Here is an 18,357-nt window from a genome sequence, read left to right as displayed (position 1 = left end):
TGTTTAAATCGTCATATCTCGTTAACCAAGCGTCTAAACACCATGAAACTTGCAAAATTCAAAATTCTCTAAAAACAAAACTACAAGTCCAAAACTTATAAAAAATACATTTTTGTGCTCTGTGAGTCGATATCCTTCGCATACAATTCAATTGGAGTTGAATAATTCACGTTTGGAGAAAATCACTTTTAAAAATGTTTAAATCGTCATATCTCGTTAACCAAGCGTCTAAACACCATCAAACTTGCAAACTTCAAAATTCTCTAAAAACAAAACTACAAGTCCAAAACTTATAAAAAATACATTTTTGTGCTCTGTGAGTCGATATCCTTCGCATACAATTCAATTGGAGTTGAAAAATTCACGTTTGGAGAAAATCACTTTTAAAAATGTTTAAATCGTCATATCTCGTTAACCAAGCGTCTAAACACCATTAAACTTGCAAAATTCAAAATTCTCTAAAAACAAAACTACAAGTTCAAAACTTATAAAAAGTACATTTTTGTGCTCTGTGAGTCGATATCCTTCGCATACAATTCAATTGGAGTTGAAAAATTCACGTTTGGAGAAAATCACTTTTAAAAATGTTTAAATCGTCATATCTCCTTAACCAAGCGTCTAAACACCATGAAACTTGCAAAATTCAAAATTCTCTAAAAACAAAACTACAAGTCCAAAACTTATAAAAAATACATTTTTGTGCTCTGTGAGTCGATATCCTTCGCATACAATTAATTGGAGTTGAAAAATTCACGTTTGGAGAAAATCACTTTTAAAAATGTTTAAATCGTCATATCTCGTTAACCAAGCGTCTAAACACTATGAAACTTGCAAAATTCAAAATTCTCTAAAAACAAAACTACAAGTCCAAAACTTATAAAAAATACATTTTTGTGCTCTGTGAGTCGATATCCTTCGCATACAATGCAATTGGAGTTGAAAAATTCACGTTTGGAGAAAATCACTTTTAAAAATGTTTAAATCGTCATATCTCGTTAACCAAGCGTCTAACACCATGAAACTTGCAAAATTCAAAATTCTCTAAAAACAAAACTACAAGTCCAAAACTTATAAAAAGTACATTTTTGTGCTCTGTGAGTCGATATCCTTCGCATACAATTCAATTGGAGTTGAAAAATTCACGTTTGGAGAAAATCACTTTTTAAAATGTTTAAATCGTCATATCTCCTTAACCAAGCGTCTAAACACCATGAAACTTGCAAAATTCAAAATTCTCTAAAAACAAAACTACAAGTCCAAAACTTATAAAAAATACATTTTTGTGCTCTGTGAGTCGATATCCTTCGCATACAATGCAATTGGAGTTGAAAAATTCACGTTTGGAGAAAATCACTTTTAAAAATGTTTAAATCGTCATATCTCGTTAACCAAGCGTCTAACACCATGAAACTTGCAAAATTCAAAATTCTCTAAAAACAAAACTACAAGTCCAAAACTTATAAAAAATACATTTTTGTGCTCTGTGAGTCGATATCCTTCGCATACAATTCAATTGGAGTTGAAAAATTCACGTTTGGAGAAAATCACTTTTAAAAATGTTTAAATCGTCATATCTCGTTAACCAAGCGTCTAAACACTATGAAACTTGCAAAATTCAAAATTCTCTAAAAACAAAACTACAAGTCCAAAACTTATAAAAAATACATTTTTGTGCTCTGTGAGTCGATATCCTTCGCATACAATTCAATTGGAGTTGAAAAATTCACGTTTGGAGAAAATCACTTTTAAAAATGTTTAAATCGTCATATCTCGTTAACCAAGCGTCTAAACACCATCAAACTTGCAAAATTCAAAATTCTCTAAAAACAAAATTTACAAGTCCAAAACTTATAAAAAATACATTTTTGTGCTCTGTGAGTCGATATCCTTCGAATACAATTCAATTGGAGTTGAAAAATTCACGATTGGAGAAAATCACTTTTAAAAATGTTTAAATCGTCATATCTCCTTAACCAAGCGTCTAAACACCATGAAACTTGCAAAATTCAAAATTCTCTAAAAACAAAATTAAAAGTCCAAATCTTATAGAAAATACATTTTTGTGCTCTGTGAGTCGATATCCTTCGCATACAATTCAATTAAAGTTGAAAAATTTACGATTGGAGAAAATCACTTTTTAAAATGTTGAAATCGTCATATCTCCTTAACCAAGCGTCAAAACACCATGAAACTTGCAAAATTCAAAATTCTCTAAAAACAAAACTACAAGTTCAAAACTTATAAAAAATACATTTTTGTGCTCTGTGAGTCGCTATCCTTCGCATACAATTCAATTGGAGTTGAAAAATTCACGTTTGGAGAAAATCACTTTTAAAAATTTTTAAATCGTCATATCTCGTTAACCAAGCGTCTAAACACCATCAAGCTTGCAAAATTCAAAATTCTCTAAAAACAAAACTACAAGTCCAAAACTTATAAAAAATACATTTTTGTGCTCTGTGAGTCGCTATCCTTCGCATACAATTCAATTGGAGTTGAAAAATTCACGTTTGGAGAAAATCACTTTTAAAAATGTTTAAATCGTCATATCTCGTTAACCAAGCGTCTAAACACCATCAAACTTGCAAAATTCAAAATTCTCTAAAAACAAAACTACAAGTCCAAAACTTATAGAAAATACATTTTTGTGCTCTGTGAGTCGATATCCTTCGCATACAATTCAATTGGAGTTGAAAAATTCACGTTTGGAGAAAATCACTTTTAAAAATGTTTAAATCGTCATATCTCGTTAACCAAGCGTCTAAACACCATCAAACTTGCAAAATTCAAAATTCTCTAAAAACAAAACTACAAGTCCAAAACTTATAAAAAATACATTTTTGTGCTCTGTGAGTCGATATCCTTCGCATACAATTCAATTGGAGTTGAAAAATTCACGTTTGGAGAAAATCACTTTTAAAAATGTTTAAATCGTCATATCTCGTTAACCAAGCGTCTAAACACCATGAAACTTGCAAAATTCAAAATTCTCTAAAAACAAAACTACAAGTCCAAAACTTATAAAAAATACATTTTTGTGCTCTGTGAGTCGATATCCTTCGCATACAATTCAATTGGAGTTGAAAAATTCACGTTTGGAGAAAATCACTTTTTAAAATGTTTAAATCGTCATATCTCGTTAACCAAGCGTCTAAACACCATCAAACTTGCAAAATTCAAAATTCTCTAAAAACAAAACTACAAGTCCAAATCTTATAGAAAATACATTTTTGTGCTCTGTGAGTCGATATCCTTCGCATACAATTCAATTGGAGTTGAAAAATTCACGTTTGGAGAAAATCACTTTTAAAAATGTTTAAATCGTCATATCTCGTTAACCAAGCGTCTAAACACCATCAAACTTGCAAAATTCAAAATTCTCTAAAAACAAAACTACAAGTCCAAATCTTATAGAAAATACATTTTTGTGCTCTGTTAGTCGATATCCTTCGCATACAATTCAATTGGAGTTGAAAAATTCACGTTTGGAGAAAATCACTTTTAAAAATGTTTAAATCGTCATATCTCGTTAACCAAGCGTCTAAACACCATGAAACTTGCAAAATTCAAAATTCTCTAAAAACAAAACTACAAGTCCAAATCTTATAGAAAATACATTTTTGTGCTCTGTGAGTCGATATCCTTCGCATACAATTCAATTGGAGTTGAAAAATTCACGTTTGGAGAAAATCACTTTTTAAAATGTTTAAATCGTGATATCTCGTTAACCAAGCGTCTAAACACCATGAAACTTGCAAATTCAAAATTCTCTAAAAACAAAACTACAAGTCCAAATCTTATAGAAAATACATTTTTGTGCTCTGTGAGACGATATCCTTCGCATACAATTCAATTGGAGTTGAAAAATTCACGTTTGGAGAAAATCACTTTTAAAAATGTTTAAATCGTCATATCTCGTTAACCAAGCGTCTAAACACCATCAAACTTGCAAAATTCAAAATTCTCTTAAAACAAAACTACAAGTCCAAAACTTATAAAAAATACATTTTTGTGCTCTGTGAGTCGATATCCTTCGCATACAATTCAATTGGAGTTGAAAAATTCACGTTTGGAGAAAATCACTTTTAAAAATGTTTAAATCGTCATATCTCGTTAACCAAGCGTCTAAACACCATCAAACTTGCAAAATTCAAAATTCTCTAAAAACAAAACTACAAGTCCAAAACTTATAAAAAATACATTTTTGTGCTCTGTGAGTCGATATCCTTCGCATACAATTCAATTGGAGTTGAAAATTCACGTTTGGAGAAAATCACTTTTTAAAATGTTTAAATCGTCATATCTCGTTAACCAAGCGTCTAAACACCATCAAACTTGCAAAATTCAAAATTCTCTAAAAACAAAACTACAAGTCCAAAACTTATAAAAAATACATTTTTGTGCTCTGTGAGTCGATATCCTTCGCATACAATTCAATTGGAGTTGAAAAATTCACGTTTGGAGAAAATCACTTTTTAAAATGTTTAAATCGTGATATCTCGTTAACCAAGCGTCTAAACGCCATGAAACTTGCAAATTCAAAATTCTCTAAAAACAAAACTACAAGTCCAAAACTTATAAAAAATACATTTTTGTGCTCTGTGAGTCGATATCCTTCGCATACAATTCAATTGGAGTTGAAAAATTCACGTTTGGAGAAAATCACTTTTAAAAATGTTTAAATCGTCATATCTCGTTAACCAAGCGTCTAAACACCATGAAACTTGCAAAATTCAAAATTCTCTAAAAACAAAACTACAAGTCCAAAACTTATAAAAAATACATTTTTGTGCTCTGTGAGTCGATATCCTTCGCATACAATTCAATTGGAGTTGAAAAATTCACGTTTGGAGAAAATCACTTTTTAAAATGTTTAAATCGTCATATCTCGTTAACCAAGCGTCTAAACACCATCAAACTTGCAAAATTCAAAATTCTCTAAAAACAAAACTACAAGTCCAAATCTTATAGAAAATACATTTTTGTGCTCTGTGAGTCGATATCCTTCGCATACAATTCAATTGGAGTTGAAAAATTCACGTTTGGAGAAAATCACTTTTAAAAATGTTTAAATCGTCATATCTCGTTAACCAAGCGTCTAAACACCATCAAACTTGCAAAATTCAAAATTCTCTAAAAACAAAACTACAAGTCCAAATCTTATAGAAAATACATTTTTGTGCTCTGTGAGTCGATATCCTTCGCATACAATTCAATTGGAGTTGAAAAATTCACGTTTGGAGAAAATCACTTTTAAAAATGTTTAAATCGTCATATCTCGTTAACCAAGCGTCTAAACACCATGAAACTTGCAAAATTCAAAATTCTCTAAAAACAAAACTACAAGTCCAAATCTTATAGAAAATACATTTTTGTGCTCTGTGAGTCGATATCCTTCGCATACAATTCAATTGGAGTTGAAAAATTCACGTTTGGAGAAAATCACTTTTTAAAATGTTTAAATCGTGATATCTCGTTAACCAAGCGTCTAAACACCATGAAACTTGCAAATTCAAAATTCTCTAAAAACAAAACTACAAGTCCAAATCTTATAGAAAATACATTTTTGTGCTCTGTGAGACGATATCCTCCGCATACAATTCAATTGGAGTTGAAAAATTCACGTTTGGAGAAAATCACTTTTAAAAATGTTTAAATCGTCATATCTCGTTAACCAAGCGTCTAAACACCATCAAACTTGCAAAATTCAAAATTCTCTAAAAACAAAACTACAAGTCCAAAACTTATAAAAAATACATTTTTGTGCTCTGTGAGTCGATATCCTTCGCATACAATTCAATTGGAGTTGAAAAATTCACGTTTGGAGAAAATCACTTTTAAAAATGTTTAAATCGTCATATCTCGTTAACCAAGCGTCTAAACACCATCAAACTTGCAAAATTCAAAATTCTCTAAAAACAAAACTACAAGTCCAAAACTTATAAAAAATACATTTTTGTGCTCTGTGAGTCGATATCCTTCGCATACAATTCAATTGGAGTTGAAAATTCACGTTTGGAGAAAATCACTTTTTAAAATGTTTAAATCGTCATATCTCGTTAACCAAGCGTCTAAACACCATCAAACTTGCAAAATTCAAAATTCTCTAAAAACAAAACTACAAGTCCAAAACTTATAAAAAATACATTTTTGTGCTCTGTGAGTCGATATCCTTCGCATACAATTCAATTGGAGTTGAAAAATTCACGTTTGGAGAAAATCACTTTTAAAAATGTTTAAATCGTCATATCTCGTTAACCAAGCGTCTAAACACTATGAAACTTGCAAAATTCAAAATTCTCTAAAAACAAAACTACAAGTCCAAAACTTATAAAAAATACATTTTTGTGCTCTGTGAGTCGATATCCTTCGCATACAATTCAATTGGAGTTGAAAAATTCACGTTTGGAGAAAATCACTTTTTAAAATGTTTAAATCGTCATATCTCGTTAACCAAGCGTCTAAACACCATCAAACTTGCAAAATTCAAAATTCTCTAAAAACAAAACTACAAGTCCAAATCTTATAGAAAATACATTTTTGTGCTCTGTGAGTCGATATCCTTCGCATACAATTCAATTGGAGTTGAAAAATTCACGATTGGAGAAAATCACTTTTTAAAATGTTTAAATCGTGATATCTCGTTAACCAAGCGTCTAAACACCATCAAACTTGCAAAATTCAAAATTCTCTAAAAACAAAACTACAAGTCCAAATCTTATAGAAAATACATTTTTGTGCTCTGTGAGTCGATATCCTTCGCATACAATTCAATTGGAGTTGAAAAATTCACGTTTGGAGAAAATCACTTTTAAAAATGTTTAAATCGTCATATCTCGTTAACCAAGCGTCTAAACACCATCAAACTTGCAAAATTCAAAATTCTCTAAAAACAAAACTACAAGTCCAAATCTTATAGAAAATACATTTTTGTGCTCTGTGAGTCGATATCCTTCGCATACAATTCAATTGGAGTTGAAAAATTCACGTTTGGAGAAAATCACTTTTAAAAATGTTTAAATCGTCATATCTCGTTAACCAAGCGTCTAAACACCATGAAACTTGCAAAATTCAAAATTCTCTAAAAACAAAACTACAAGTCCAAATCTTATAGAAAATACATTTTTGTGCTCTGTGAGTCGATATCCTTCGCATACAATTCAATTGGAGTTGAAAAATTCACGTTTGGAGAAAATCACTTTTTAAAATGTTTAAATCGTGATATCTCGTTAACCAAGCGTCTAAACACCATGAAACTTGCAAATTCAAAATTCTCTAAAAACAAAACTACAAGTCCAAATCTTATAGAAAATACATTTTTGTGCTCTGTGAGTCGATATCCTTCGCATACAATTCAATTGGAGTTGAAAAATTCACGATTGGAGAAAATCACTTTTTAAAATGTTTAAATCGTGATATCTCGTTAACCAAGCGTCTAAACACCATCAAACTTGCAAAATTCAAAATTCTCTAAAAACAAAACTACAAGTCCAAATCTTATAGAAAATACATTTTTGTGCTCTGTGAGTCGATATCCTTCGCATACAATTCAATTGGAGTTGAAAAATTCACGTTTGGAGAAAATCACTTTTAAAAATGTTTAAATCGTCATATCTCGTTAACCAAGCGTCTAAACACTATGAAACTTGCAAAATTCAAAATTCTCTAAAAACAAAACTACAAGTCCAAATCTTATAGAAAATACATTTTTGTGCTCTGTGAGTCGATATCCTTCGCATACAATTCAATTGGAGTTGAAAAATTCACGATTGGAGAAAATCACTTTTTAAAATGTTTAAATCGTGATATCTCGTTAACCAAGCGTCTAAACACCATCAAACTTGCAAAATTCAAAATTCTCTAAAAACAAAACTACAAGTCCAAATCTTATAGAAAATACATTTTTGTGCTCTGTGAGTCGATATCCTTCGCATACAATTCAATTGGAGTTGAAAAATTCACGTTTGGAGAAAATCACTTTTAAAAATGTTTAAATCGTCATATCTCGTTAACCAAGCGTCTAAACACCATGAAACTTGCAAAATTCAAAATTCTCTAAAAACAAAACTACAAGTCCAAATCTTATAGAAAATACATTTTTGTGCTCTGTGAGTCGATATCCTTCGCATACAATTCAATTGGAGTTGAAAAATTCACGTTTGGAGAAAATCACTTTTAAAAATGTTTAAATCGTCATATCTCGTTAACCAAGCGTCTAAACACTATGAAACTTGCAAAATTCAAAATTCTCTAAAAACAAAACTACAAGTCCAAATCTTATAGAAAATACATTTTTGTGCTCTGTGAGTCGATATCCTTCGCATACAATTCAATTTGAGTTGAAAAATTCACGTTTGGAGAAAATCACTTTTTAAAATGTTTAAATCGTGATATCTCGTTAACCAAGCGTCTAAACACCATGAAACTTGCAAATTCAAAATTCTCTAAAAACAAAACTACAAGTCCAAATCTTATAGAAAATACATTTTTGTGCTCTGTGAGTCGATATCCTTCGCATACAATTCAATTGGAGTTGAAAAATTCACGTTTGGAGAAAATCACTTTTAAAAATGTTTAAATCGTCATATCTCGTTAACCAAGCGTCTAAACACTATGAAACTTGCAAAATTCAAAATTCTCTAAAAACAAAACTACAAGTCCAAAACTTATAAAAAATACATTTTTGTGCTCTGTGAGTCGATATCCTTCGCATACAATTCAATTGGAGTTGAAAAATTCACGTTTGGAGAAAATCACTTTTAAAAATGTTTAAATCGTCATATCTCGTTAACCAAGCGTCTAAACACTATGAAACTTGCAAAATTCAAAATTCTCTAAAAACAAAACTACAAGTCCAAAACTTATAAAAAATACATTTTTGTGCTCTGTGAGTCGATATCCTTCGCATACAATTCAATTGGAGTTGAAAAATTCACGTTTGGAGAAAATCACTTTTAAAAATGTTTAAATCGTCATATCTCGTTAACCAAGCGTCTAAACACTATGAAACTTGCAAAATTCAAAATTCTCTAAAAACAAAACTACAAGTCCAAAACTTATAAAAAATACATTTTTGTGCTCTGTGAGTCGATATCCTTCGCATACAATTCAATTGGAGTTGAAAAATTCACGATTGGAGAAAATCACTTTTTAAAATGTTTAAATCGTGATATCTCGTTAACCAAGCGTCTAAACACCATCAAACTTGCAAAATTCAAAATTCTCTAAAAACAAAACTACAAGTCCAAATCTTATAGAAAATACATTTTTGTGCTCTGTGAGTCGATATCCTTCGCATACAATTCAATTGGAGTTGAAAAATTCACGTTTGGAGAAAATCACTTTTAAAAATGTTTAAATCGTCATATCTCGTTAACCAAGCGTCTAAACACCATCAAACTTGCAAAATTCAAAATTCTCTAAAAACAAAACTACAAGTCCAAATCTTATAGAAAATACATTTTTGTGCTCTGTGAGTCGATATCCTTCGCATACAATTCAATTGGAGTTGAAAAATTCACGTTTGGAGAAAATCACTTTTAAAAATGTTTAAATCGTCATATCTCGTTAACCAAGCGTCTAAACACCATGAAACTTGCAAAATTCAAAATTCTCTAAAAACAAAACTACAAGTCCAAATCTTATAGAAAATACATTTTTGTGCTCTGTGAGTCGATATCCTTCGCATACAATTCAATTGGAGTTGAAAAATTCACGTTTGGAGAAAATCACTTTTTAAAATGTTTAAATCGTGATATCTCGTTAACCAAGCGTCTAAACACCATGAAACTTGCAAATTCAAAATTCTCTAAAAACAAAACTACAAGTCCAAATCTTATAGAAAATACATTTTTGTGCTCTGTGAGTCGATATCCTTCGCATACAATTCAATTGGAGTTGAAAAATTCACGATTGGAGAAAATCACTTTTTAAAATGTTTAAATCGTGATATCTCGTTAACCAAGCGTCTAAACACCATCAAACTTGCAAAATTCAAAATTCTCTAAAAACAAAACTACAAGTCCAAATCTTATAGAAAATACATTTTTGTGCTCTGTGAGTCGATATCCTTCGCATACAATTCAATTGGAGTTGAAAAATTCACGTTTGGAGAAAATCACTTTTAAAAATGTTTAAATCGTCATATCTCGTTAACCAAGCGTCTAAACACCATGAAACTTGCAAAATTCAAAATTCTCTAAAAACAAAACTACAAGTCCAAATCTTATAGAAAATACATTTTTGTGCTCTGTGAGTCGATATCCTTCGCATACAATTCAATTGGAGTTGAAAAATTCACGATTGGAGAAAATCACTTTTTAAAATGTTTAAATCGTGATATCTCGTTAACCAAGCGTCTAAACACCATCAAACTTGCAAAATTCAAAATTCTCTAAAAACAAAACTACAAGTCCAAATCTTATAGAAAATACATTTTTGTGCTCTGTGAGTCGATATCCTTCGCATACAATTCAATTGGAGTTGAAAAATTCACGTTTGGAGAAAATCACTTTTAAAAATGTTTAAATCGTCATATCTCGTTAACCAAGCGTCTAAACACCATCAAACTTGCAAAATTCAAAATTCTCTAAAAACAAAACTACAAGTCCAAATCTTATAGAAAATACATTTTTGTGCTCTGTGAGTCGATATCCTTCGCATACAATTCAATTGGAGTTGAAAAATTCACGTTTGGAGAAAATCACTTTTAAAAATGTTTAAATCGTCATATCTCGTTAACCAAGCGTCTAAACACCATGAAACTTGCAAAATTCAAAATTCTCTAAAAACAAAACTACAAGTCCAAATCTTATAGAAAATACATTTTTGTGCTCTGTGAGTCGATATCCTTCGCATACAATTCAATTTGAGTTGAAAAATTCACGTTTGGAGAAAATCACTTTTTAAAATGTTTAAATCGTGATATCTCGTTAACCAAGCGTCTAAACACCATGAAACTTGCAAATTCAAAATTCTCTAAAAACAAAACTACAAGTCCAAATCTTATAGAAAATACATTTTTGTGCTCTGTGAGTCGATATCCTTCGCATACAATTCAATTGGAGTTGAAAAATTCACGTTTGGAGAAAATCACTTTTAAAAATGTTTAAATCGTCATATCTCGTTAACCAAGCGTCTAAACACCATGAAACTTGCAAAATTCAAAATTCTCTAAAAACAAAACTACAAGTCCAAATCTTATAGAAAATACATTTTTGTGCTCTGTGAGTCGATATCCTTCGCATACAATTCAATTGGAGTTGAAAAATTCACGTTTGGAGAAAATCACTTTTTAAAATGTTTAAATCGTGATATCTCGTTAACCAAGCGTCTAAACACCATGAAACTTGCAAATTCAAAATTCTCTAAAAACAAAACTACAAGTCCAAATCTTATAGAAAATACATTTTTGTGCTCTGTGAGTCGATATCCTTCGCATACAATTCAATTGGAGTTGAAAAATTCACGTTTGGAGAAAATCACTTTTAAAAATGTTTAAATCGTCATATCTCGTTAACCAAGCGTCTAAACACCATGAAACTTGCAAAATTCAAAATTCTCTAAAAACAAAACTACAAGTCCAAATCTTATAGAAAATACATTTTTGTGCTCTGTGAGTCGATATCCTTCGCATACAATTCAATTGGAGTTGAAAAATTCACGTTTGGAGAAAATCACTTTTAAAAATGTTTAAATCGTCATATCTCGTTAACCAAGCGTCTAAACACCATGAAACTTGCAAAATTCAAAATTCTCTAAAAACAAAACTACAAGTCCAAATCTTATAGAAAATACATTTTTGTGCTCTGTGAGTCGATATCCTTCGCATACAATTCAATTGGAGTTGAAAAATTCACGTTTGGAGAAAATCACTTTTTAAAATGTTTAAATCGTGATATCTCGTTAACCAAGCGTCTAAACACCATGAAACTTGCAAATTCAAAATTCTCTAAAAACAAAACTACAAGTCCAAATCTTATAGAAAATACATTTTTGTGCTCTGTGAGTCGATATCCTTCGCATACAATTCAATTGGAGTTGAAAAATTCACGTTTGGAGAAAATCACTTTTAAAAATGTTTAAATCGTCATATCTCGTTAACCAAGCGTCTAAACACCATGAAACTTGCAAAATTCAAAATTCTCTAAAAACAAAACTACAAGTCCAAATCTTATAGAAAATACATTTTTGTGCTCTGTGAGTCGATATCCTTCGCATACAATTCAATTGGAGTTGAAAAATTCACGTTTGGAGAAAATCACTTTTAAAAATGTTTAAATCGTCATATCTCGTTAACCAAGCGTCTAAACACCATGAAACTTGCAAAATTCAAAATTCTCTAAAAACAAAACTACAAGTCCAAATCTTATAGAAAATACATTTTTGTGCTCTGTGAGTCGATATCCTTCGCATACAATTCAATTGGAGTTGAAAAATTCACGTTTGGAGAAAATCACTTTTTAAAATGTTTAAATCGTGATATCTCGTTAACCAAGCGTCTAAACACCATGAAACTTGCAAATTCAAAATTCTCTAAAAACAAAACTACAAGTCCAAATCTTATAGAAAATACATTTTTGTGCTCTGTGAGTCGATATCCTTCGCATACAATTCAATTGGAGTTGAAAAATTCACGTTTGGAGAAAATCACTTTTAAAAATGTTTAAATCGTCATATCTCGTTAACCAAGCGTCTAAACACCATGAAACTTGCAAAATTCAAAATTCTCTAAAAACAAAACTACAAGTCCAAATCTTATAGAAAATACATTTTTGTGCTCTGTGAGTCGATATCCTTCGCATACAATTCAATTGGAGTTGAAAAATTCACGTTTGGAGAAAATCACTTTTTAAAATGTTTAAATCGTGATATCTCGTTAACCAAGCGTCTAAACACCATGAAACTTGCAAATTCAAAATTCTCTAAAAACAAAACTACAAGTCCAAATCTTATAGAAAATACATTTTTGTGCTCTGTGAGTCGATATCCTTCGCATACAATTCAATTGGAGTTGAAAAATTCACGTTTGGAGAAAATCACTTTTAAAAATGTTTAAATCGTCATATCTCGTTAACCAAGCGTCTAAACACCATGAAACTTGCAAAATTCAAAATTCTCTAAAAACAAAACTACAAGTCCAAATCTTATAGAAAATACATTTTTGTGCTCTGTGAGTCGATATCCTTCGCATACAATTCAATTGGAGTTGAAAAATTCACGTTTGGAGAAAATCACTTTTAAAAATGTTTAAATCGTCATATCTCGTTAACCAAGCGTCTAAACACCATGAAACTTGCAAAATTCAAAATTCTCTAAAAACAAAACTACAAGTCCAAATCTTATAGAAAATACATTTTTGTGCTCTGTGAGTCGATATCCTTCGCATACAATTCAATTGGAGTTGAAAAATTCACGTTTGGAGAAAATCACTTTTTAAAATGTTTAAATCGTGATATCTCGTTAACCAAGCGTCTAAACACCATGAAACTTGCAAATTCAAAATTCTCTAAAAACAAAACTACAAGTCCAAATCTTATAGAAAATACATTTTTGTGCTCTGTGAGTCGATATCCTTCGCATACAATTCAATTGGAGTTGAAAAATTCACGTTTGGAGAAAATCACTTTTAAAAATGTTTAAATCGTCATATCTCGTTAACCAAGCGTCTAAACACCATGAAACTTGCAAAATTCAAAATTCTCTAAAAACAAAACTACAAGTCCAAAACTTATAGAAAATACATTTTTGTGCTCTGTGAGTCGATATCCTTCGCATACAATTCAATTGGAGTTGAAAAATTCACGTTTGGAGAAAATCACTTTTAAAAATGTTTAAATCGTCATATCTCGTTAACCAAGCGTCTAAACACCATGAAACTTGCAAAATTCAAAATTCTCTAAAAACAAAACTACAAGTCCAAATCTTATAGAAAATACATTTTTGTGCTCTGTGAGTCGATATCCTTCGCATACAATTCAATTGGAGTTGAAAAATTCACGTTTGGAGAAAATCACTTTTTAAAATGTTTAAATCGTGATATCTCGTTAACCAAGCGTCTAAACACCATGAAACTTGCAAATTCAAAATTCTCTAAAAACAAAACTACAAGTCCAAATCTTATAGAAAATACATTTTTGTGCTCTGTGAGTCGATATCCTTCGCATACAATTCAATTGGAGTTGAAAAATTCACGTTTGGAGAAAATCACTTTTAAAAATGTTTAAATCGTCATATCTCGTTAACCAAGCGTCTAAACACCATGAAACTTGCAAAATTCAAAATTCTCTAAAAACAAAACTACAAGTCCAAATCTTATAGAAAATACATTTTTGTGCTCTGTGAGTCGATATCCTTCGCATACAATTCAATTGGAGTTGAAAAATTCACGTTTGGAGAAAATCACTTTTAAAAATGTTTAAATCGTCATATCTCGTTAACCAAGCGTCTAAACACCATGAAACTTGCAAAATTCAAAATTCTCTAAAAACAAAACTACAAGTCCAAATCTTATAGAAAATACATTTTTGTGCTCTGTGAGTCGATATCCTTCGCATACAATTCAATTGGAGTTGAAAAATTCACGTTTGGAGAAAATCACTTTTTAAAATGTTTAAATCGTGATATCTCGTTAACCAAGCGTCTAAACACCATGAAACTTGCAAATTCAAAATTCTCTAAAAACAAAACTACAAGTCCAAATCTTATAGAAAATACATTTTTGTGCTCTGTGAGTCGATATCCTTCGCATACAATTCAATTGGAGTTGAAAAATTCACGATTGGAGAAAATCACTTTTTAAAATGTTTAAATCGTGATATCTCGTTAACCAAGCGTCTAAACACCATCAAACTTGCAAAATTCAAAATTCTCTAAAAACAAAACTACAAGTCCAAATCTTATAGAAAATACATTTTTGTGCTCTGTGAGTCGATATCCTTCGCATACAATTCAATTGGAGTTGAAAAATTCACGTTTGGAGAAAATCACTTTTAAAAATGTTTAAATCGTCATATCTCGTTAACCAAGCGTCTAAACACCATGAAACTTGCAAAATTCAAAATTCTCTAAAAACAAAACTACAAGTCCAAATCTTATAAAAAATACATTTTTGTGCTCTGTGAGTCGATATCCTTCGCATACAATTCAATTGGAGTTGAAAAATTCACGATTGGAGAAAATCACTTTTTAAAATGTTTAAATCGTGATATCTCGTTAACCAAGCGTCTAAACACCATCAAACTTGCAAAATTCAAAATTCTCTAAAAACAAAACTACAAGTCCAAATCTTATAGAAAATACATTTTTGTGCTCTGTGAGTCGATATCCTTCGCATACAATTCAATTGGAGTTGAAAAATTCACGTTTGGAGAAAATCACTTTTAAAAATGTTTAAATCGTCATATCTCGTTAACCAAGCGTCTAAACACCATCAAACTTGCAAAATTCAAAATTCTCTAAAAACAAAACTACAAGTCCAAATCTTATAGAAAATACATTTTTGTGCTCTGTGAGTCGATATCCTTCGCATACAATTCAATTGGAGTTGAAAAATTCACGTTTGGAGAAAATCACTTTTAAAAATGTTTAAATCGTCATATCTCGTTAACCAAGCGTCTAAACACCATGAAACTTGCAAAATTCAAAATTCTCTAAAAACAAAACTACAAGTCCAAATCTTATAGAAAATACATTTTTGTGCTCTGTGAGTCGATATCCTTCGCATACAATTCAATTGGAGTTGAAAAATTCACGTTTGGAGAAAATCACTTTTTAAAATGTTTAAATCGTGATATCTCGTTAACCAAGCGTCTAAACACCATGAAACTTGCAAATTCAAAATTCTCTAAAAACAAAACTACAAGTCCAAATCTTATAGAAAATACATTTTTGTGCTCTGTGAGACGATATCCTTCGCATACAATTCAATTGGAGTTGAAAAATTCACGTTTGGAGAAAATCACTTTTTAAAATGTTTAAATCGTGATATCTCGTTAACCAAGCGTCTAAACACCATGAAACTTGCAAAATTCAAAATTCTCTAAAAACAAAACTACAAGTCCAAAACTTATAAAAAATACATTTTTGTGCTCTGTGAGTCGATATCCTTCGCATACAATTCAATTGGAGTTGAAAAATTCACGTTTGGAGAAAATCACTTTTTAAAATGTTTAAATCGTCATATCTCGTTAACCAAGCGTCTAAACACCATCAAACTTGCAAAATTCAAAATTCTCTAAAAACAAAACTTCAAGTCCAAATCTTATAGAAAATACATTTTTGTGCTCTGTGAGTCGATATCCTTCGCATACAATTCAATTGGAGTTGAAAAATTCACGATTGGAGAAAATCACTTTTTAAAATGTTTAAATCGTGATATCTCGTTAACCAAGCGTCTAAACACCATCAAACTTGCAAAATTCAAAATTCTCTAAAAACAAAACTACAAGTCCAAATCTTATAGAAAATACATTTTTGTGCTCTGTGAGTCGATATCCTTCGCATACAATTCAATTGGAGTTGAAAAATTCACGTTTGGAGAAAATCACTTTTAAAAATGTTTAAATCGTCATATCTCGTTAACCAAGCGTCTAAACACCATCAAACTTGCAAACTTCAAAATTCTCTAAAAACAAAACTACAAGTCCAAATCTTATAGAAAATACATTTTTGTGCTCTGTGAGTCGATATCCTTCGCATACAATTCAATTGGAGTTGAAAAATTCACGTTTGGAGAAAATCACTTTTAAAAATGTTTAAATCGTCATATCTCGTTAACCAAGCGTCTAAACACCATGAAACTTGCAAAATTCAAAATTCTCTAAAAACAAAACTACAAGTCCAAATCTTATAGAAAATACATTTTTGTGCTCTGTGAGTCGATATCCTTCGCATACAATTCAATTGGAGTTGAAAAATTCACGTTTGGAGAAAATCACTTTTTAAAATGTTTAAATCGTGATATCTCGTTAACCAAGCGTCTAAACACCATGAAACTTGCAAAATTCAAAATTCTCTAAAAACAAAACTACAAGTCCAAATCTTATAGAAAATACATTTTTGTGCTCTGTGAGTCGATATCCTTCGCATACAATTCAATTGAAGTTGAAAAATTCACGTTTGGAGAAAATCACTTTTTAAAATGTTTAAATCGTCATATCTCGTTAACCAAGCGTCTAAACACCATCAAACTTGCAAAATTCAAAATTCTCTAAAAACAAAACTACAAGTCCAAATCTTATAGAAAATACATTTTTGTGCTCTGTGAGACGATATCCTTCGCATACAATTCAATTGGAGTTGAAAAATTCACGTTTGGAGAAAATCACTTTCAAAAATGTTTAAATCGTCATATCTCCTTAACCAAGCGTCTAAACACCATCAAACTTGCAAAATTCAAAATTCTATAAAAACAAAACTACAAGTCCAAAACTTATAGAAAATACATTTTTGTGCTCTGTGAGTCGATATCCTTCGCATACAATTCAATTGGAGTTGAAAAATTCACGTTTGAAGAAAATCACTTTTAAAAATGTTTAAATCCTCATATCTCGTTAACCAAGTGTCTAAACACCCCCAAACTTGCAAAATTCAAAATTCTCTAAAAACAAAACTACAAGTCCAAAACTTGAAAAAGCTTGCAAATGCAAATTTTTGAAGCGAATATTGGTTTGAAATTTGAATGCATCTTCAGATGTGCTTTCCAATGCTTCCTGTAGGAAGTTTCTATTGCCAAATTAACTTTACTTAAAGCTTTTAAATTATAGCAGCTTTACGCTAAATAGAAAGCTCATTTTATTTAATCTCACAAAACAAAAAGCTGTGGTATTTCGTCCGATTAGTTAAATATCTCCTCGAGGAACCATACAAATAAATAATAAAGAGGATTTTGCTTTCATCATCTTGTGAAAAAAAAAATTGGAAATACATAATGTCAATATAGAGGAAGAAAGTCATGCTAAAAACAAAAGGAATCTGCGGATTTCTGCATGTTTTTTTTTTTTTGCCAAAAAGACGCCGTTTTAAAATAAGCGGACAAATCTTCTTAATTTCTTGCACCTTAACAAAACAAAACGTAGGGCTGGATTTAAAAATGTGCAGGCCCCTGGACAGAAAAAAATAAAATGCACGACTGGGTCGCACGAACTTGCTCTTGGAGTTAAAGTTGCTTAAATTTTTAAGACTTTTTATAAAGAAATTTGGAAAAAAAAATATAATATTCGTTTAAAAAAAAAAAAATTAAATTAAATCTGAAATTGAATTGCCCTCCAAAACAAGTATGCAGTTTTGATTGATATATTAACGTGCATTTTTAGAAAAAAAATTTTCAAAATCGTTAGAGCCGTTTTTTTAAAAAAA

This window comes from Episyrphus balteatus, chromosome 3 (genome assembly GCF_945859705.1).
Source record: "Episyrphus balteatus chromosome 3, idEpiBalt1.1, whole genome shotgun sequence".
In the NCBI taxonomy this organism is placed as follows: Eukaryota; Metazoa; Arthropoda; class Insecta; order Diptera; family Syrphidae; genus Episyrphus; species Episyrphus balteatus.
Note: the sequence above shows the minus strand (reverse complement) of the source record.